The 22,686-nt window shown below is 39.5% G+C and overlaps 1 protein-coding gene, 1 long non-coding RNA gene and 2 other non-coding genes across 4 annotated transcripts in view; 3 read left to right on the top strand and 1 right to left on the bottom strand.

Moving 5' to 3' along the window:
• LOC141340600 (uncharacterized) overlaps nt 1-22,686 on the bottom strand; it is a 363,155-nt gene that overhangs the window by 256,954 nt on the left and 83,515 nt on the right. The window lies entirely within an intron of this gene.
• Nucleotides 503-575, top strand: trnar-ccu (transfer RNA arginine (anticodon CCU)). The gene has a single exon. It is a non-coding gene; the product is annotated as a tRNA-Arg (tRNA).
• Nucleotides 1,525-1,597, top strand: trnar-ccu (transfer RNA arginine (anticodon CCU)). Its single transcript has one exon. It is a non-coding gene; the product is annotated as a tRNA-Arg (tRNA).
• Nucleotides 17,139-17,779, top strand: LOC141340949 (uncharacterized). The gene is made up of 3 exons (XR_012356610.1): nt 17,139-17,358; nt 17,448-17,557; nt 17,647-17,779. It is a non-coding gene; the product is annotated as an uncharacterized lncRNA (long non-coding RNA).

Below are 22,686 nucleotides of genomic sequence, written 5' to 3'. Positions count from 1 at the left end.
ATATGTGCCCAGGTGCTGCAAGACAATTTAGAAATGTGTGCAAGATTCGTTATGTTGAAAATACCAGTGCACAGACTCTACATCAAGACAAGCAGAGTGGCGCAGCGGGAGCGTGCTGGGCCCATAACCCAGAGGTCGATGGATCGAAACCATCCTCTGCTAAGGTTGTTTCACTTTTATTTGTGCCCAAGTGCTTCAAGACAAGTTAGAAATTTGTGCAAGAATCATGTTATGTTGAAAAGACCAGTGCACGAGCTCCACATCAAGACAAGCAGAGTGACGCAGCGGAAGCGTGCTGGGCCCATAACCCACAGGTCGATGGATCGAAACCATCCTCTGCTAAGACTTCTGAGCTTGTATATATGACAGAGCCCCGAAAAAAGAGAAATGTTCAGAGCCTGTTCGTGAAAACCTAAAGTCACTTGGTCCTCTCACAAAAGTTGTTCATCCAGAAGCTGAATGGGATGGAGAACTAAAAGAAAAAGTAAACAACTACATGACAGCCTCAGTGGCCTAATGGATAAGGCACTGGCCTCCTAAGCCAGGGATTGTGGGTTCGAGTCCCATCTGGGGTGACTTTCAGCAGAGTGGCGCAGCGAAGGCGTGCTGGGCCCTTAACCCAGAAGTCGATGGATCGAAACCATCCTCTGCTGAGCTTGTTTCACTTTTATATGTGCCCAAGTGCTGCAAGACAAGTTAGAAATATGTGCAAGAATCATGTTATGTTGAAAAGACCAGTGCACAAGCTCTACATCAAGTCAAGCAGAGTGGCGCAGCGGAAGCGTGCTGGGCCCATAACCCAGAGGTCGATGGATCGAAACCATCCTCTGCTAAGCTTGTGTCACTTTTATATGTTCCCAGGTGCTGCAAGACAATTTAGAAATGTGTGCAAGATTCGTTATGTTGAAAAGACCAGTGCACAGACTCTACATCAAGACAAGCAGAGTGGAGCAGCGGGAGCGTGCTGGGCCCATAACCCAGAGGTCGATGGATCGAAACCATCCTCTGCTAAGGTTGTGTCACTTTTATATGTGCCCAGGTGCTGCAAGACAATTTAGAAATGTGTGCAAGATTCGTTATGTTGAAAAGACCAGTGCACAGACTCTACATCAAGTCAAGCAGAGTGGCGCAGCGGGAGCGTGCCGGGCCCATAACCCAGAGGTCGATGGATCGAAACCATCCTCTGCTAAGGTTGTTTCACTTTTATTTGTGCCCAAGTGCTTCAAGACAAGTTAGAAATTTGTGCAAGAATCATGTTATGTTGAAAAGACCAGTGCACGAGCTCCACATCAAGACAAGTGGCGCAGCGGAAGCTTGCTGGGCCCATAACCCAGAGGTCGATGGCTCGAAACCATCCTCTGCTAAGACTTCTGAGCTTGTATATATGACAGAGCCCCCAAAAAAGAGAAATGTTCAGAGCCTGTTCTTGAAAACCTAAAGTCACTTGGTCCTCTGACAATAGTTGTTCATCCAGAAGCTGAATGAGATGGAGAACTAAAAGAAAAAGTAAACAACTGCATGACAGCCCCAGTGGCCTAATGGATAAGGCACTGGCCTCCTAAGCCAGGGATTGTGGGTTCGAGTCCCATCTGGGGTGACTTTCAGCAGAGTGGCGCAGCGAAGGCGTGCTGGGCCCTTAACCCAGAAGTCGATGGATCGAAACCATCCTCTGCTGAGCTTGTTTCACTTTTATATGTGCCCAAGTGCTGCAAGACAAGTTAGAAATATGTGCAAGAATCATGTTATGTTGAAAAGACCAGTGCACAAGCTCTACATCAAGTCAAGCAGAGTGGCACAGCCGAAGCGTGCTGGGCCCATAACCCAGAGGTCGATGGATCGAAACCATCCTCTGCTAAGCTTGTTTCACTTTTATATGTGCCCAAGTGCTGCAAGACAAGTTAGAAATATGTGCAAGAATCATTTTATGTTGAAAAGACCAGTGCACAAGCTCTACATCAAGTCAAGCAGAGTGGCGCAGCGGAAGCGTGCTGGGCCCATAACCCAGAGGTCGATGGATCGAAACCATCCTCTGCTAAGCTTGTGTCACTTTTATATGTGCCCAGGTGCTGCAAGACAATTTAGAAATGTGTGCAAGATTCGTTATGTTGAAAAGACCAGTGCACAGACTCTACATCAAGTCAAGCAGAGTGGCGCAGCGGGAGCGTGCTGGGCCCATAACCCAGAGGTCGATGGATCGAAACCATCCTCTGTTAAGCTTGTTTCACTTTTATTTGTGCCCAAGTGCTTCAAGACAAGTTAGAAATTTGTGCAAGAATCATGTTATGTTGAAAAGACCAGTGCACGAGCTCCACATCAAGACAAGCAGAGTGGCGCAGCGGAAGCGTGCTGGGCCCATAACCCAGAGGTCGATGGATCGAAACCATCCTCTGCTAAGACTTCTGAGCTTGTATATATGACAGAGCCCCCAAAAAAGAGAAATGTTCAGAGCCTGTTCTTGAAAACCTAAAGTCACTTGTTCCTCTCACAATAGTTGTTCATCCAGAAGCTGAATGAGATGGAGAACTAAAAGAAAAAGTAAACAACTGCATGACAGCCCCAGTGGCCTAATGGATAAGGCTCTGGCCTCCTAAGCCAGGGAGTTCAAGTTATGTTGAAAAGACCAGTGCACAGGCTCTATATCAAGACAAGCAGAGTGGCGCAGCGGAAGCGTGCTGGGCCCGGAAGTCGATGGATTGAAACCGTCCTCTGCTAAGATTGTTTCACTTTTATATGTGCTCAGGTGCTGCAAGACAAGTTAGAAATGTGTGCCAGAATCAAGTGATTTTGAAAAGACCGGCGTATGGTACTCTCGTCAAGGAAAGCAGAGTGGCGCAGCGGAAGCGTGCTGGGCCCATAACCCAGAGGTCGATGGATCGAAACCATCCTCTGCTAAGACTTCTGAGCTTGTATATATGACAGAGCCCCAAAAAAAGAGAAATGTTCAGAGCCTGTTTGTATTTTCATTCATATATATGATTAGTTTTTGATTCTAAGGCATTATTTATTACTTTATTGCTGACAATGTTAAGTATTTTAATGCGTGTTTAATCATTTATGTCTTTAAGATTTCTACTGTGAAACACATGCTTGATAACTGTATTATGGAATTTTTTCAATAAAAAAAAAAAAGTAGTCAAAAAAAATTCAAAAAAAAAAAAAAAAAAAAAAAAAAGTAGTCAGATTCTGGTTACTCTCTAAAGCTAAGCAGGCCCCAGGCTTCTCTGTGCATGGATTGAAGACCCTTTGTCGGAAAAAAAAAAAAAAAAAAAAAAATGGATAAGGCACTAGCCTCCTAAGCCAGGGATTGTGGATTCGAGTCCCATCTGGGGTGACTTTCAGCAGAGTGGCGCAGCGAAGGCGTGCCCATAACCCAGAAGTCGATGGATCGAAACCATCCTCTGCTGAGCTTGTTTCACTTTTATATGTGCCCAAGTGCTGCAAGACAAGTTAGAAATATGTGCAAGAATCATGTTATGTTGAAAAGACCAGTGCACAAGCTCTACATCAAGTCAAGCAGAGTGGCGCAGCGGAAGCGTGCTGGGCCCATAACTCGGAGGTCGATCGATCGAAACCATCCTCTGCAAAGCTTGTGTCACTTTTATATGTGCCCAGGTATTGCAAGACAATTTATAAATGTGAGCAAGATTCGTTATGTTGAAAAGACCAGTGCACAGACTCTACATCAAGACAAGCAGAGTGGCGCAGCGGAAGCGTGCTGGGCCCATAACCCAGAGGTCGATGGATCGAAACCATCCTCTGCTAAGACTTCTGAGCTTGTATATATGACAGAGCCCCAAAAAAAGAGAAATGTTCAGAGCCTGTTTGTATTTTCATTCATATATATGATTAGTTTTTGATTCTAAGGCATTATTTATTACTTTATTGCTGACAATGTTAAGTATTTTAATGCGTGTTTAATCATTTATGTCTTTAAGATTTCTACTGTGAAACACATGCTTGATAACTGTATTATGGAATTTTTTCAATAAAAAAAAAAAAGTAGTCAAAAAAAATTCAAAAAAAAAAAAAAAAAAAAAAAAAAAGTAGTCAGATTCTGGTTACTCTCTAAAGCTAAGCAGGCCCCAGGCTTCTCTGTGCATGGATTGAAGACCCTTTGTCGGAAAAAAAAAAAAAAAAAAAAAAAAAAATGGATAAGGCACTAGCCTCCTAAGCCAGGGATTGTGGATTCGAGTCCCATCTGGGGTGACTTTCAGCAGAGTGGCGCAGCGAAGGCGTGCCCATAACCCAGAAGTCGATGGATCGAAACCATCCTCTGCTGAGCTTGTTTCACTTTTATATGTGCCCAAGTGCTGCAAGACAAGTTAGAAATATGTGCAAGAATCATGTTATGTTGAAAAGACCAGTGCACAAGCTCTACATCAAGTCAAGCAGAGTGGCGCAGCGGAAGCGTGCTGGGCCCATAACTCGGAGGTCGATCGATCGAAACCATCCTCTGCTAAGCTTGTGTCACTTTTATATGTGCCCAGGTGCTGCAAGACAATTTAGAAATGTGTGCAAGATTCGTTATGTTGAAAAGACCAGTGCACAGACTCTACATCAAGACAAGCAGAGTGGCGCAGCGGAAGCGTGCTGGGCCCATAACCCAGAGGTCGATGGATCGAAACCATCCTCTGCTAAGCTTGTTTCACTTTTATTTGTGCCCAAGTGCTTCAAGACAAGTTAGAAATTTGTGCAAGAATCATGTTATGTTGAAAAGACCAGTGCACGAGCTCCACATCAAGACAAGCAGAGTGGCGCAGCGGAAGTGTGCTGGGCCCATAACCCAGAGGTCGATGGATCGAAACCATCCTCTGCTAAGACTTCTGAGCTTGTATATATGACAGAGCCCTGAAAAAAGAGAAATGTTCAGAGCATGTTCGTGAAAACCTAAAGTCACTTGGTCCTCTCACAAAAGTTGTTCATCCAGAAGCTGAATGAGATGAAGAACTAAAAGAAAAAGTAAACAGCTGCATGACAGCCCCAGTGGCCTAATGGATAAGGCACTGACCTCCTAAGCCAGGGATTGTGGGTTCGAGTCCCATCTGGGTTGACTTTCAGCAGAGTGGCGCAGCGAAAGCGTGCTGGGCCTAGAAGTCGATGGATTGAAACCGTCCTCTGCTAAGATTGTTTCACTTTTATATGTGCTCAGGTGCTGCAAGACAAGTTAGAAACGTGTGCCAGAATCAAGTGATGTTGAAAAGACCAGTGTACGAGCTCTACATCAAGGTGAGCAGAGTGGCGCAGCGGAAACGTGCTGGGCCCATAACCCAGTGGTCGATGGATCGAAACCATCCTCTGCTGAGCTTGTTTCACTTTTATTTGTGCCCAAGTGCTTCAAGACAAGTTAGAAATTTGTGCAAGAATCATGTTATGTTGAAAAGACCAGTGCACGAGCTTCACATCAAGTCAAGCAGAGTGGCGCAGCGGAAGCGTGCTGGGCCCATAAACCAGAGGTCGATGGATCAAAACCATCTTCTGCTAAGACTTCTGGGCTTGTATATATGACAGAGCTCTGAAAAAAGAGAAATGTTCAGAGCCTGTTTGTGAAAACCTAAAGTCACTTGGTCCTCTCACAAAAGTTGTTCATCCAGAAGCTGAATGAGATGAAGAACTAAAAGAAAAAGTAAACAGCTGCATGACAGCCCCAGTGGCCTAATAAAAGATGGGGAACAATAGTCTGTTAAGGGGGTGAAGAAAAGGAAGGAGGGGGAAGAAGGGGGGAAAAGAGAAAAAGAAAGAAAAAAAAAGGAAAAAATGAGGAGAAAATAAATGAAAGGGAATTTTATCTCTTTGAACTTCAAAGCAATGTTTATGGAGTGTATATTTACAATAAATTATCTGAAAAAAAAAATGTTTTCTCTATTTTCCTGTACATTTATATGGGAGTAAGGATGATCACAAGCTTTCCAGTTCATATTAGTGTTGCCATACATTGAAGTGTTTACTGAATGTTTTATTTATCAGTAATTATCACATAAATGATGTCCAAAAGTATGAAATTATTTGAATTAATGAATTTAAATAATATTTTATTAGATTTATATTACTGATTATTGATATCTTATTCAAAGGTTTTGCACTTTAAATATATTTCTGCTGTAGTTATGTTCTAAAACTTATAGTACAAAAAATTGTAAATTTATTTATTAAATAATCCCCAAATTTATCAACATTTTTAAAAGGGCCTATAACCGTTAAATGATACTGTAACAAAGACATACAAAAAGAGTTATTTAATCATGACCAAACTTTTATTTTTCAATCAGTCATAGCCAATTATTCATTATTATTATTTTTTTTTTACATTTTTTTTCTTATAGTTATGTTGCATGTGCAGAAAACAGAATAATATCTCTTAATAATACTTTCTATTGTCCATGACTCTTGTGCATTTTTTGCAAGTGCAAAAGAACAGAAAACAGAGCTATACATATAAATAAAACCGTCCAATGTCCATGGCTCTTGTGCATTAACTGCATGTGAAAAGAACAGAAAGCACATAACAATACAAATGAATAAAACTTTAAAATATTAATGACTCCTGTGCATGTTTTGAAAGTGCTAAAGAACAGAAAACAAAACTATACTTTTAAATAAAACTGTCTTAATGTCCATGGCACTAGTGCATTCATTGCAAGTGCAAAAGAACAGAAAGCAGAAAACAATACACATAAATAAAACTTTATCCCCTTTATTTTTTGGACTCTTATGGATGGCACAGAGCTTGAAATGGTCTCTATCAGCAACTGAGCAAGTGGGGCAGTGGTGGTGAATGTATGCCTCTTCACGCTCTCCACCCCTGGAGTGAACCTGTGTCCAGCCTGCTCTGGTGTCTGGCAGCAAACATCACTCTCTTCTTATCGTAATCCAGCAGGTTCTGCCAACTATATTGCTCACCTAAGCAAAGAGAGCATATAATACATGGCAAATGAGAAAACAAAACAAGTGGTAGTGTTAACATATGACAGGTCAAGAAGAGAAACTGGGGACTTCCGGTTATGGCGGCAAGGTGAGCAGACGCGTTCTCCTCGTGCTTAATTGCTTTTCAATAAATCCTGCATAATATTCCAGAGAGAGGTCATATAAAGAGACAAAATTGTAAGCATAAGAGTAAATCACTTCAAACATGCCAAAAAAAGCGGCTAAGGAGAAGAAAACGATGGAGAGCTTCGAGGATGTAACGTTAGGTCAGGAGCTAGCTGATGGGGAGCCATGCTCACCGGAGCAGGCACACGCTGACGTGTCCGCGGACGCTGAACAAGTCATAAACATGGAAAATCCATCAACAAAGGACCTCATGCTTGCCATAACCTCATTCAAACAAGACTTTAACACAAAAATAGACGGTGTACTGACGGAAATAAGAATTGTCCAAACGGACGTGAAAGATTGTAGTGGGCGTATCATAGAGGCCGAAATGCGAATATCGACGGCAGAAGACGAGATACAAACCCTGAAAGAAACTATCGAAAAACTTGAGAACAAGACAAAAAACCTCAATAACAAAGTCGAAGACTTAGAAGGGAGGAGTAGACGTAATAACTTGCGTGTACTGGGCATACCCGAGAAAGTAGAAGGCAATGATACCTGTTCCTTTATGGAAAAATGGATAGCGGATGCTCTGAAGATAACGCCGCCGGTTTTGGAGAGAGCGCACCGGATAACAGCGAGCCAAAGTTCCACCACGTATCCGAGAACTATCATCATCAAGTGCTTAAACTACAAGGACAGAGAAAATATCTTGAAAGCAGCGCGGATACAGAAAGAGGTGATGTACCAAAACAACAAAATAAGATTTCTTCCTGACCTGCCAACGGAGGTGTATAAGCGACAGAGGAGTTACGACGGCGTGAGGAAGCGGTTATGGGAACTCGGTCTGGATAAGCACCGGGTGATATACCCCGCACGGCTCCTGTTGACCAACGGTGACCGCACTGTCGTCTTCAATACACCAACGGACGTGAATAATTACATCAAGAAACTGGAGCCAGTGACTGAGGATGACTAAATTAAGTGTGACTTGATGAGAACTTTTATTGAACTTAAAATCTCGTCAGATGTGGCTGCTGGAAAATGAGAGGTATGAAGGGCCTGAATATGTTGGAAACGTGACATCGGACTACTTACAAACTTGATTCTCTTAAAATACTAATATAAAGTTTTAAAAAGTCCTGTTTAAAGATATATTTTATTTAGTTTTCTCTTTTGGTTTCTTCTTAAAGTGCAATTAGGTGCTTCTTACGTGAGTGCTGAAAAGTACGTGCATGTAGTATGACACGTATATTTTACTTTCAGTTGATAGATAAAACATGTTATCTGGATTATTTTTTCTACGTAGACAAGTAATTGAGCTGAGTTTTGGTTTACAGGAGAATAGTTCCTCAGTATAGTGTGGACCTATTCCGGATAATGGAGGGAAGTTATTTAGGGGTTTGGGGGAGCCTGTATGTTCTAGTGAGTCAGGCCTGGGTTCTGGGTGGGTTGCTCTCTTCCTTTTCGTTTTGGGTTTTATTTCAAATGGTACCCTTTATAGGTTTTTATTGTTATTCTTGCACTAAGACAATTTACCTCTCTTTATGTTAAATATGACACTATAAAAATGACAGACGTTTTGGTTGAATGTGTATCTTGGAATTGTAGAGGCCTTCGTAAACTAACTAAAATAAAACAAGTAATGGATAGAATAAAACAGATAAGAGCCAAAATTGTGTTCCTGCAGGAAACACACATGTTAGATCATGAGATAATCAAAATTAAGCGTAGATGGCCAGGTCAGGTATTGTCTTCAGCTTATTATTCGAATTCCAGAGGAGTTATAACTATGATACATAAGTCTATCCCTTTGCGCATTGATAAAATAACTAAAGACCCCAAAGGTAGATTTTTGATTGTACAGGGAAATATTCTATCAACTCGGATCAATCTGATTAATGTATATGGACCTAATGATGATAATGCAGATTTTTATAATGATTTATTTTTGAGAATCTCCACAATGCCCGGAAAACACATTATGGCAGGTGATTTCAATTGTGTTTTGCAGCCCAGTAAGGACCGGTCATCTGGTATTGATAACACCCATGTAAGGTCTAGAAAAGCTTTACAATATTTTATAAAGGAACTTAACTTGGTGGATATATGGAGGGCTCAAAACCCAATAAAAAGGGAATATTCATGTTGGTCCAGTACTTCTAAAGGATACTCAAGAATAGATTACTTTCTGATTTCAGCTGAACTAATTTCATGTATCAGGAATTGTCAATATACTAGTATTCTTATTTCAGACCATGCTCTTGTATCTTTGACATACGTTGAACCTAAGTTTTCTCATAATCGTACTAAATGGAGATTTCAAATACACTGGATGAAAGACAAAAGATTTCTTGAGTTCTTAGGGGAACAAATTGATTACTATTTTGAACATAACACTACCCAAACATCAGCTATAACCAGATGGGAAGCCTTTAAGGCCTTTATACGAGGACAAATTATAAGTTATACGAGTAGGAAGACAAAAGAGAAACAGGAGAAATATAAAACACTTGAAACAAAAATTCGCTTACTCGAGGAAAAAAGTTTACAAGCAGGCCAAAATACTGATAATGTTTTAAAAGAATTGCTAGTGTTAAGAACCCAATATAATGAAAAAACACATGAAAAAGCAGCGGCCAATTTATTAAGATTAAAGCAGCAATTTTACGATCAGGGAGAAAAACCAGGCAGACTTCTAGCTTGGCGTATAAAACAACAGGAATTAGAAAGAGCAATTACTAGTATTGAAGATGAAAATGGAAATATGACTGTAGATCCATTGGAAATTAATAAAGCGTTTAAAAACTTCTACGAAAAACTATATTGCTCTGAATGTAAGGCCACGACAGATGTCCACTCCGCGTTTTTTGATAATCTCAACATTCCTAAAATATCTGAGGAATTTAAAATTAAATTAGATGGTGAGATTACGACAGTTGAGATTATGGAGGCTATAAAGGCATTAAAAGGTGGTAAAACAGCAGGACCTGATGGCCTGCCCATCGACCTATATAAATATTTCAGTGATAAAATGGTTAAGCCACTCTATGATATGTATATAGAATGTTATAATAGTGTATGTCTATGAGAGAGGCTTTGATCATTCTTTTACCAAAACCAGGAAAACCGAATACAAAATGCGGAAATATGCGACCTATTAGTCTGATAAACACAGATACCAAAATAATATGCAAAATCTTGGCAAAAAGGCTAGAGACTGTACTTCCGGGCATTGTGGGTGATGATCAGAATGGGTTCATTAAAAATAGACAGGGATTTCATAACGTAAGACGTGTTTTAAATATTTTGCATAGCCAAAAAGAGGAAAAGGATACTGCTCTTCTCTCGCTCGACGCGGAGAAAGCTTTCGATAGGATCGAATGGGCTTATCTCTTTGACGTTCTCATAAAATTCGGATTTGGAAACTCCTTTTTACATTGGATCAAATTATTACATTCCAACCCAGTGGCTGAAGTTTTAACCAATGAGATGATTTCTGAGACATTTAATATTACAAGAGGTTGCCCTCAAGGCTCACCATTGTCCCCACTTTTATTCATTTTGGCTATAGAACCGCTAGCAATAGCCGTAAGAGCTAACAACCACATACAAGGGATTAAAATGGGTGGCAAGGAACATAAAATAGCTTTATTCGCTGATGATGTGGTGTTATTCCTAAAACAATTAAACACCTCTCTTCCAGCACTTTTAGACCTGATCACTCAATTCGGAAGTATATCGGGATATAAAGTAAACACATCAAAGTCATCGTTATTGCTGCTTAATAAGGATAGCTGTCCAAATACATCACATTTATTTACCTTGAAATTATCATCCAGCTTTACATATTTGGGTATCAAAATTGTTCCCCAATTAGAAAATATAATTTCTACAAATTATAATGTTATAATGGAATCAATATCTAAAGAATTGGAGAGATGGTTATCTTTACCAATTTCATTGATAGGAAGGATAAATATATTGAAGATGAATATTTTGCCTAAATTCATGTATTTATTCCAAAATATCCCCTTGGCGCCACCAGCTGGAGTGTTCTCAAAGATTAATTCATTATTCAGGAAATTTATTTGGAACAAGAAATGCCCTCGAGTTCGTCTTTCTCTTCTTTATCTTCCATTTGACACTGGAGGGTTAAAATGCCCCAACCTGTACTGGTACTATTTAGCTGCACAATTAAGAACAATAATGTTTTATTTTTCCTCTGGAAATAAACCATCCTGGGTGGATATGGAGTCATGTGGTTTGGCGTTACCTTTAAACTTGTATATATATTCAGATAAGTTTAAACAACTGAAAACAGTCACCACGCACCCCATAGTTCGTAATATGATTGGAGTATGGTATGAAGTTAGAGAGTACATGAAAATAGCTGACTCTTTATCCCAGTATAGTCCCATTTGGGGCAACACATTATTCAAACCAGGCACGAATGACTCAGGATTCCGGTTGTGGGTTGAAAAGGGATTAAGCAAAATTAGTGATCTTTTTGAGGAGGGAACGTTGATGTCGTTTGAGCAGATATCTACTAAGTATAATATTCCAAGAAAACATTTCTTTAAATACTTACAGATAAGGAGTTTTGTTCTTTCTAGGCAGAACCAATCATTAAACTTGCCAGTACTTTCTTCTTTGGAGGAATTAATTACTAAGAAAAGCAATAATAAAGGATTAATATCAGTTTTTTACAACTGGCTTGTATCAGGGTCTACTGAATCAACAACACCGAAACTTGAATTATGGAAGATAGGATTGAACGAGGATATATCTGAGGATGAATGGAGACAAGTCTGTAAAAATTCTCAGAAACGGTTAGGGAGCGTTAGCTTAAAACTACTTCAATATAACTGGTTGATGCAGACTTACATAACTCCTGTCAAACTAAATAGGTTTAATGAAAATATTCCTGATACATGCTTTAAATGCAGAGAGGCTCAGGGTTCATTTGTACATTGTGTTTGGGAATGCAACATTATTAGAGACTTTTGGGTGGAAGTGATTAATATTACCAAAAGAATTGTATCCTTGAATATTCCCCTAGATGCAAAAATGATTTTGCTACATTTATATCCAAAGAACCTTAAACTAAATCTTCATCAGCGCAAATTCATAGATTATGCTATATTACAAGCTAAAAGAATGATAGCTCTTAGCTGGAAAAGGCCTGATCCACCATCTATTGGAACTTGGATTAATGCCATGGCACAGTGTATGGCCATGGAAAAAGTAACATATTTTATTAAAAATAAAATGGATGTATATGAAGAAATATGGAAGCCGTTTAATTGCTACATAAACAACAATAATATTGGTCATTTATTACAAGAGGTGTAACTATGTATAGTGTTTGTTTGTTTGTTTTTTTGTTGGAAAATAACTTATGTGTAAAGTACAGTAATGTATATTTGGTTATTGGGTACATTGTTAGATTCGTTTTGCATTTAAATTGTCTCTTGTAGGAGAATTCTGTGTATTTCTATAGGGGAGAAGAGAGTGATGTTCTCTTGTTGGGGTGGGAAATAATTGTGACAAATTGGAAATGTGTTTTTCTGTTATCTGTCTTGCATAATCAAAAACAATAAACACATTGTTCAAAAAAAAAAGAAGAGAAACTGACCTGATGGTTGGTGAGAGCCAGAGATGGCTGATTCCTGAGCTCCACAAGATACTCCGCAAGGCTGTCCACTTTGTCCAGCACACCAGAACTATGCAAAGCCTGGGAGAAAAATACAAAAAAAAAATAATAATAATTAAATAAACAAAATTATGAGTAAAGTGAAGTGGGACAAAAAAAAAAACAAATAAATATAAATATTTTTCTAGATTTTTTTTGTCAACTTCAGACAAAAAGCTACAGGTCAGCACAAATTATATTTTTTCCCTAGAAATTTAACGATATTACATAAAACATAATTACATACATACATTAAATGAGATATTAACATACCACAGACTCGTCAGGAGATGCTGAGGCACCTGGCGTGAAGGAGGCATCAGGCTGGGTGGAGGACAGAGAGAAGCTTGGGTCATCAGTAAGACTCGACTCAGTAATGTCAAGTGTTTGGTCCACCCTGAAGCCCTCGTCTTCTTCATCCTTACCTTCATCCACATCCTCCAGCATGTTCTCTGTCTCTTCTGAGTCAGGGTCCACTACCAGGAGCTGTCCAGTCTGACCCAGGAGGTAGTCAACACCAAGCAGCTCTCCTATGAAAAAAAAACATTTATAAAAGAAAACACAGAAATACAGGATCATTCACAAGTTTGGACACATCACTATTTTTAATGTTTTTGAAAGAAGTGTCTTATGCTCATCCGTAAGGGTACACAAATTTTTTTATAATGATACAACTATATATATTCAAGCTGACTAAATAATGGCACCCATTACAACAATTAAACATTATTTTATTGCTAATAAAGCAAAACAAGGTTACACATTTAAAGGTGTTACACTACAATTATACATATAAATATTTGAATATGAAATTACTACATGCAGTTACGATAGGGATAAGATTATTGTTTTGTTTGGTTTACAGTTAGTTGCATCCAATTATGCATAATTTACTGTTATTACTATAGTAACTACATATAGCATGTATTAATGACAATGTAAAATAAAGTACATTGTTAGTTAATAGCTGTGGTTATACATATGATAATCAATCTGAAAAAAAAAATAATTAATTTTTGTAAGGGATGTCTATATAACATTGCATTTTCATTTAAATTATTATTTGTAGCACTTACATCTGTGTTTATATAAATAGTAATCCATCTGCAAATATTGTGTATCCTAAAAATATATATTTTGCTATTCTACTCAATATGATATTATTATACTCAAACAAATGATGTATGGCTATAACAGTAATCAATATCTATCAAAATACTGAGTATTATAATACTAGATGTCTTAACACAGATTAAAACTGCATCAACACAAATTGAATTGCAGATGCCTGCCAGGGGGCAGCACCAGTGGTTTCCACTGGAAGTTTTCAGTGAACTTAAGTGAACCAATGAACTTTGGATGACTTCCAACATATGACAGATACAAGTTATGCCCCACGTGACCACCTCCAACTAATTGGAGACCCATAACAACTTGGAGGGGGAGGAATAAAACTTACTTTTAAAAATGGCTGACTGAACCAAAAACCACCATTAAAAATGGGCCAGGTGGGCCAATAAATCATTGTGGGGGATCAGACAGGCATAACCAAGAAAAAACCGGAACTACAAATTTGGTAGCGCAGATAGGTATAAGAAGGGATACCCGGACAGACAGAGACGGAGATGCGGCGATCGCTGACCCGGCTTTGTTGCTCTGTTCAATAAAGTCTTATTTTGACATCTGGAACTCTGCCTCTCACGCTTTAATGTCTTCTTCATTGAGAAATGCTTTTATTGCTCCACGACACAAACACAAAACTTGATTACTACATTCACACATAGCAAAATCACATTAAATGTTAATTAGAAATGACAATGTCTACAACTAAACATATTTTTTAAATACAAATCAAACTTTAAATAGAATAGATGTGTTTACTATGCAAAATTACAGGCAAATAGTGTTTTATATGTGAGATTATAGGCAAATCATGGAAACAAAACATGATTACTACACTTTCACTATAGTAAAAGCATGGAAAATCCTTCGGATGAGACGTTAAACCGAGGTCCTGACTCTCTGTGGTCATTAAAAATACCAGGATGTTTTTCGAAAAGAGTAGAGGTGTGACCTCGGCATCCTGGCCAAATTTGCCCATTGGCCTCTGACCATCATGGCCTCCGAATCATCCCCATATTCTGATTGGCTTCATCACTCTGTCTCCTCTTCACCAGTAAGCTGGTGTGTGGTGGGCGTTCTGGCGCACTATGGCTGCCGTCGCATCATCCGGGTGGATGCTGCACACTGGTGGTGGATGAGGAGATACCCCTGACACTGTAAAGCGCTTTGAGTGTCTAGAAAAGCGCTATATAAATGTAACAAATTATTATTATTATTATTATTATTATTATTATTATTATTATGGAAAATGACTTGTTTTTCTTTCATTCATATTTTTATTTATAGTAAGACTGTGTTTACAGTTAAAGAACGAGTAAACTGAGTTTAATAAGTACGATTACAGGCACAATTGTGTTTAATATGTGAGATTATAGGCAAGTCATGAAAAGAAAACATGTTACTACACTTTCACTATAGTAAAGCCATGGTAAATGACGACAAACACAAGCACAACATTTTTTGTTGTTGCTGTTCATTCAGATTTTCATTTATAGTAAGACTGTATTCAAACAGTTGTAATCGATCAGCCAAAAAACACAACATGGTTACTACGCTTTCACTAGAGTAAAAACAAGGTAAATTGTCATAAAGAATGACTGCACTTACAGCTCAAACGCGTTTTTTCCCCATTTAAATAGAACTTAAGAACGTGTAAATAGACTTTAGAAAGTTAGGCAATTCGCGAGTCAAAAGTTTGAGAACGCCAAACACGGATGGTCCGTGTACCTACGTATAATTGGTTTTCTCGTTTTTGTTTTCAAAACAAACAAACGAATAAATGATTGGTTTATGCAATATTTACATTTTCTCGGGAACACAAAAACGAATTTCATTCATATTTTCAATTTTGTTTTCATTACACGTCGTTCAAATGCAGATATTAAAAAGTCAACAAAACCAAATCGAAAAATTAAAATTTTTTGGAAAAAAGCGCATTTTAGTACACCGGAAGCTCTCTCCCAGCAAACACAGTACGTTGTGAGGACGTCGCCAGTTGGTCGTCATTTGGTCAGCGTAACATTACTTTATGACAACGTCGTGAGGATGTTGTGGTAACGTTCCATATTTTTGAATTTTGGCTAACGTCCCAGAAACGTCGTAGGCACGTCCTTAAAAGACGTCGCTGGTTGGTCGCGTGGGAAACGTTATAGCGACGTGGTCAGCAGGTCTCCAACTAACTTTTCATATTATTGCACTACATGTATTAAGCTTATTTTTAAAGGTGTAAACCGTTTTAATAGCCAATAATATGGGGAATATACTGAATTCGTCAAGCATTTTGCATGATGGAATGAATTATTATATAAGTATAACCCGTCATTTAAAATATAGAAATGTTTGTCATCAAATTAATGGCAAAACAAAAACCAAATAGTTTGCTTAGCAAATTGTGATAATTTATGGTTGTGAATGGTTTATTGAAAGGGGGAACGGGACAAATGTTAAGGTTAAAACCATGGTTAAAACCAGCGCACGTCACTTTCTGAGTGCTGCGTACCCCGTGCGCGTGCCCGTCATTAACGGTCAACTTCCAGAAGACGGACGAGAAGGAGAAGGTAAGCGCTTAAAATCTTCTCTTATTCATATTTTTTTGCTGATATAACGTTAGATGACACGTAAGATAAGTAGTGTTTTGTGTTTTTGGAGGTTTACTATATTAATTTAATAAATAAGTTAATTAGCTTAGTTCTGGAGGCGGTCTGTGGTAACGTTAAGTTAACTTTTAAAATCCTAAATTAAAATGTTATACCTTATTTTTAGTCTAGTTTGAAATTTACCCACGATAAACTATACAGTATTCATTTTTTTTTTTTTAACTTCCATAGTAACGTTGACTGCTTGTCGTTCGCATAGACTATGCTCATGCTAGCCTAGCCGTATTGTAAACTTAAATATAAACCACTGATGTTATATAAACTTTTAATTAGACCGGGGCTGCCGAAATCCCATTCAGTGTATGTGGGATTAATAATGTCCTGCTTTCCTGTCGATTAACAGGCCTGTAAATGGTGTAATTTGCTCGTTACATGTTATTGGTTTTTACATACAACATTTTTACATAACGTTACATAACTTGCATCATTTTTATGCTAGTGACTTTTCATTGACAAACAGATCTGATACTTTAGTTTTAACAAATATGTATCCAATAAATAGTTCACTATTTTATGTCCTTACTGCCAGTGAACCATTTGAATCATTCAGTGAGTTGCTTATTAGAAATGATGTTCATTGTTACTATGTAGTAGTTTAAGGATTTTGGCTAAGGTCCCAGAAATGTCGTGGGCACGTCCTCAAAGCTGGTCTCTGGATAATTTTTCATATTATTGCACTAAATGTATTGAGCCTATTTTTTTAAGTAGTAGTTTGAATGCTTTATTCATTGTTCATTGTTTTATCAATGTTTTATTCAAAACTAACATACTTTTTTTAATAACAGGTGGAGAGAGAGTCTGGGCAGCAGCAACACGACAACCATGATTATGATTAGGGATGGGTATCAAGTACAGGTAACTTACTGATTTGGTTCCTGACTTGTTCAGTACCAAAAAATATATATAAAGCAACAGGACTAATGGTGCTGCTATTTGTATTTTAGACACAACCACATGACATCCAAACCATCTCTAAGTGTATGGCAGAAAGGATCCAGGATCAAGAGATCATCCATCATGAAGACTGTGTTCAAAAGAACCCAGCAAATCCTCGGTAAAAAACTAAACCTCATTGTTTCAGTGTCACTCAGGCACAAATATAGATTTAAATTGATTTCAGTGGCTTAAATATTTATATTTCAGGCCTCCCTGACCCTTCTGTTGTCCTGGATGTGAAGACATGCTGGAACTGCATTTTCTCATGGTTAAAGGAGTTGTGCTGCAGTATCCTTCCTGGACCCACACAACAAAATGCTCAGGAGGAGAGACAGGTAATCCACAGGGTTGGATTTATCATTTCAATTACTCATAGCTAGATCAGGGATGTGATTTTTCCGGATTAATCCGGAATTCTGGATTTTTCGACCTGAAAATGTGACCTATGTGAATCATGCAGATCTGTAAAAAAAAAAAAAGGGGGGGGGGGCATCTCACAGCCGTCACCACAATCGCCGTCCCCGAGCAACAGGGCCACACCGGGCGGCACGTCAGATGGCAAAGAGATGCATTTTTCCTTCCTTTCCAAGTATCAACAAGGACGTATTTGCGAATAGTTTCTCCCGGAATCTAGAGCGAGGGAGTGAGTGCGAGACCGCGTAGCGCGTGCATGACAGAGGGAGAGAGAGCAAGAGACCGCGCGTGTGTGCCTCATGAAGCACATGTAAGACAAACTCTACACATTATCCCGCTTATTACATGGCTACCTACAAAATAAATCAACAATTTGACACAAAATATTGATTTTAAAAGGAGTTTATTGATTTAAAAACGATTTATATTGCTTAAAGAAAATAATCCGTCTCACTTCTCGTACTCAAGTAGAAGTACAGATACTTGTGTTAAAAAAATACTCTGGTAAAAGTAGAAGTACTGATTTAACTTCTTTACTCAAGTAAAAGTAGCCATGCGAATGATAACCATTTTTTTTACGCAAAGCTAACGTTACCTGGACCCAGGGATGTACTGGCCATTGGGAGCACCGGGACATTCCCGGTGGGCCGGTGGAGTAGTGGGCCGATCGCCGAAGCGAGGGAGACCTCCCCCATATTAGGCGCTGTTTTAAATTACAACGCAATCGAAACTGCAAACAGCCCAAAAGTGCGAAGCGGCAGGATCAGTCACCCGCACAGCGCTGACGAACGTATACGCTGCGCTCCCGCCACAATGTAAAGTGATAAACAGCGCAAGTTGCTTGATCCATTCAGATAAAACACAAAATTGTCTTATATACAGTCCTGTGATATGAAAACATTAAAGATTCTGTAGGTTCTGCTGGGCTGCTGAAAACAGCCACGACATTATAAACTGCATGATGAGGGAAAGTGGAATTACACCAATACATAATTACTGTCAGTTTTTTAATTTTTTTATTAGAAATATCATAGTTTATTATTACTATTTATTTTAAAAACCGTATAACCATGGTAATGTTTTCATGTGACCACCATTTTACTAATACTATTCAGTTAATATCTTTAAGCAACGATTTCTTTCTTTTAAAATGTTTTGTTGTAATTAATTTTAATTGGAGTAAAATGTTAATGTAATAAGAGCCTGATTAAAGATAAATATCAGTGTCCTATATAAACTAGGTGTTTACTACCCATTAAAGTTCTTAAAGGGACAGTTCACCCCCCCAAAAAAAAATTGTCATCATTTACTAAACATCATGTAATTGCAATCCTGTATGAACTTCTTTCTTCTGTGGAACATAAAGGAAGATACTTTATGGAAAAAAAAATGTCTCGAATTTCTCAGAGTATAAATCAACGGTAACCAATTATGCATGGTTACATTCTACAAAATATTTTGTGTTCCATAGAAGAAAGTAAGTCATACAGCTTTGGAACGACATGAGGGTGAGGAAAATATTTTTATTACATAATGATTTTTTTTTAGTGCAGAATTTATTAGCAATACATGTCCTGCATTCTAGCTCAAAATCAATGCTTTACTGCATGCATTTTCATGTGACAAAATGCATTATTAAGTTTGTTGCATTTGAAATTATCAGTATGTAGCATTATTTGTTTCTGTCCTGTTTTATTCATTAATTTATTTACTCCAATTAAAAGCCCCATTATCCAACAAAACTTTCACAGGGGGACTTTGTGGGCCGGATGGGCTGGATTTGTCCAGGGCCAAATTTTAACCCCAGTCCAACCCTGCTGGACCACACAAATGCTAGAGTGCAAGCTGAGAAACCTAAGTGGATATGGAAAAAAGGTTCTTTATAAGCCATTGCCTACATTTTAAATGGATGTCTGCAAAATAGGCCTAAAACATCACATAGCCTATATGATTATTGTGACAGAGACTGGGACTTCAGGTTAATGAGATTCTGACTGAGTAGCAAGATATGAATTCAATTGTGAATTCAATTGTGATTCTGTGAGAATTGAATTCACAGACCCAGTTTCTCTTTTTTAATCTGCCTGCTTTACTATCCATATAGATCCGCCACCAGTTTGATGGCGTGGGGGGGGGGGGTGTCTTAGTATATTTTCCTGCTTTTTTGTCCTTAGCCAATCACATGCCTGCTAGATAGATATCAATTGATAGTCTAATTCCAGAGCCTGTGAATGATTTTGTTTTTTCCTCAGTCAGGAGACATTTTTGTGAAATTGTTGATGCTCGTATGATTGTCATATGCAGTGTTGGGGTTAGTTACTCAAAAAAGTAATATATTACATATTACATATTACTCTCAAAAATAGTAATGCCTTACTTTACTTTATTACTCCCTGGAGAAAGTAACTAGTTATATTACTAGTTACATTACTAGTTACATTTTTTTTTTCTTACACAAAAAACTGTTATTCTTAACAAAAAAGCATGACCTACTGCGTGCATCCAGTGCATACGCGATCTCATAAAGCTCTTATAACACAATGGATATTATGCACAATTAATCTTTCATAAAGGTCTACTTGTGTTGTGATTCGTAAGCACGCAATATTCAGCACTGTTCAAAACTTTTGAGCAGTGAGTGAATTCTATCTTAAACACTATTGATTGGCGATGCGTTCCAAAAATCAGCAGATGGCTACATTGCTCATGCTGCAAACAAGTTTTAAATTGAAACTGCCTATTCTTGCTCTTACTAATCATATATTTTGTTCTTGCTGCTTTTGTGCAATAGATGAATAACATTTTATTTTTTTTATTTTTAGATATTTTATGTTTAGATATTTCTATATTGCGGGAGTCCCGCGAATCATTTTATTTTCCCGCATCCCGCATCCCGCACACACACACACACACACACACACACACACACAAGTCTCTACCCGCCCGCATCAGCACACGCACTTCCATCAAGTTTTGTCCCGCGCCGCACTCTGTTGCGTTGGGTCCCGCGGGATTGCAGGTCTCTCTTTGCAAGTGCCACTCTGCTGCTGGCTGCCGGTTGTCGACCAATCGGTGATGGTAATTTAATGATACCTCGTGCCAAACCCAGACCAATCACTGTTCCATTCGCGCCCCCCTCCCCTTCCCTTCTGTTCTCTGTGTTGTCGTGTGCCTTGTGTGTGATGAAGGTGCTACTGGCAAATGTAACGCAAGTAACTAGCTTGGGAAAACTGTAATAATATTACAATTTTCAGACGAGTAATGCCTTACACTACTAGTTACTGCTAAAAGTAATATTATTACAGTAACGCGTTACTTTGTAACGCGTTACACCCAACACTGGTCATATGTCATGGTAACTTACAACAGTGGTTCCCTTCCGGAGGGAACTCTACGCTGCGTCCTGGTTAGGACACTTTGGGAACTGCTCTCAGCGTGACCGGTTCTGAAGCTCTTATAAAACAACGACAATGAACTTGACATTGACCGGCGCCAGCCCATGACGTCATTAACAAGGCGCCTACTAGTATAAAGGGGCGCTTGTGAATACATCAACCATCTTTTTGTTCTTCAGCCGTACCTTGTTCTAAGCTCGAGTAGAATGATGATTCCTAGAGTATACAGTTCAGCAAGTGTGCAGAATCCGTGTCAGAGAAATCTGACACCAGATGACGTGCGCAGCCTGTTTGTTATGTGTTTGGGTGAGTGAGCACGCGCGCTCTGTTCTTGAGAGTGCAGAGCGCGTCCATCGTGAGAGTTTCTCTCTAAGGAAACTCCGCTCTCATTTGTCCCCTTTTCCGAGGGAATCGGGACATTTATCTGCCCTACGCGGCTCGGGTCCCGTTGCAGCCGAGGCTGCACGGAGAACGAGCCCGCGGTGGTTACAGATGAAGCGCGCACATGAGTTGAGAGATGTGTAATCTCTCACGCTCGTCAGCCGCGGACGAGGGCGAGCTGCGGGCGAAGGATGTATTAATCTCTGACATCCTTTGATACAGCAGCAAGTGCTCTACTGGTTTTAGCCAGGTAAGCAGGATGTGGCTGTTATGGGCGAAAAGTGATTTTCTGAGCTCTCACAGCCTGCCTGCCCCGCGTATGATGAGCTGTTGTCTGTTATGAGCCGCGCTGCGGTCTGCTTTGATCTGCGGTAAAAGCACGTGCAGGGGGAGGTTGCTCATAGCAGTTTATATGAGCAATTTCACCCTGACCATAACAGACCAGTCCCCAGATATGTCCCATTCCCTCCTGATCTATATATTAGGATCGGGAGGGCATGGGATAAGCCATATTCAGCCGCACTCATCTATATCAGCATGTTAGTTATGCTGGTGCAGAGTGAGTGCGTGAGTATGGCAGGCCGTCGATGCCATAACCTGAGGATACGTTTGCTGTCCCTCGGCGTGGGTGGCGTCGACGCTGAGGGCATACGCGGCAGCGGGTCAGGCTGGTGCTGCCTGCACGCAGTGGCAGTGTTGCAGGCGTACCGGGCTGATCTGCTGGAGGATGAAGACCCGTGGAGATGGCTGAGCTGTTTTCACACCACAGGCTTGTAGGTGAATTTTGGCAGACATAGGGGAGAAAGATGAGTGCTTTCTCCTCGATGCGCCAGTCTCGCCTTCCGAATCATTCGGTACATCCGTCGTTACGATGTTCGACTGACTCAGGGAGGCGGAGGCGTGCTCAGCGGCTAATAGATCCTTTGGGGTCTGTTATTTCTCACCGGTCCTCATCTCCACCCGAATGCAGGGGGAGCCTGGCCCCTCCTGGCCTGCGGGCTGGAGGTAGGGCCAGGCGGTTTGTGTGGCCACTCGAGACCCTCCTCCTGGGAGGGGT

The sequence above is a fragment of the Garra rufa genome, chromosome 1 (genome assembly GCF_049309525.1).
Source record: "Garra rufa chromosome 1, GarRuf1.0, whole genome shotgun sequence".
Lineage (NCBI taxonomy): Eukaryota > Metazoa > Chordata > Actinopteri > Cypriniformes > Cyprinidae > Garra > Garra rufa.
This window is presented reverse-complemented; position numbering and strand designations above follow the sequence as displayed.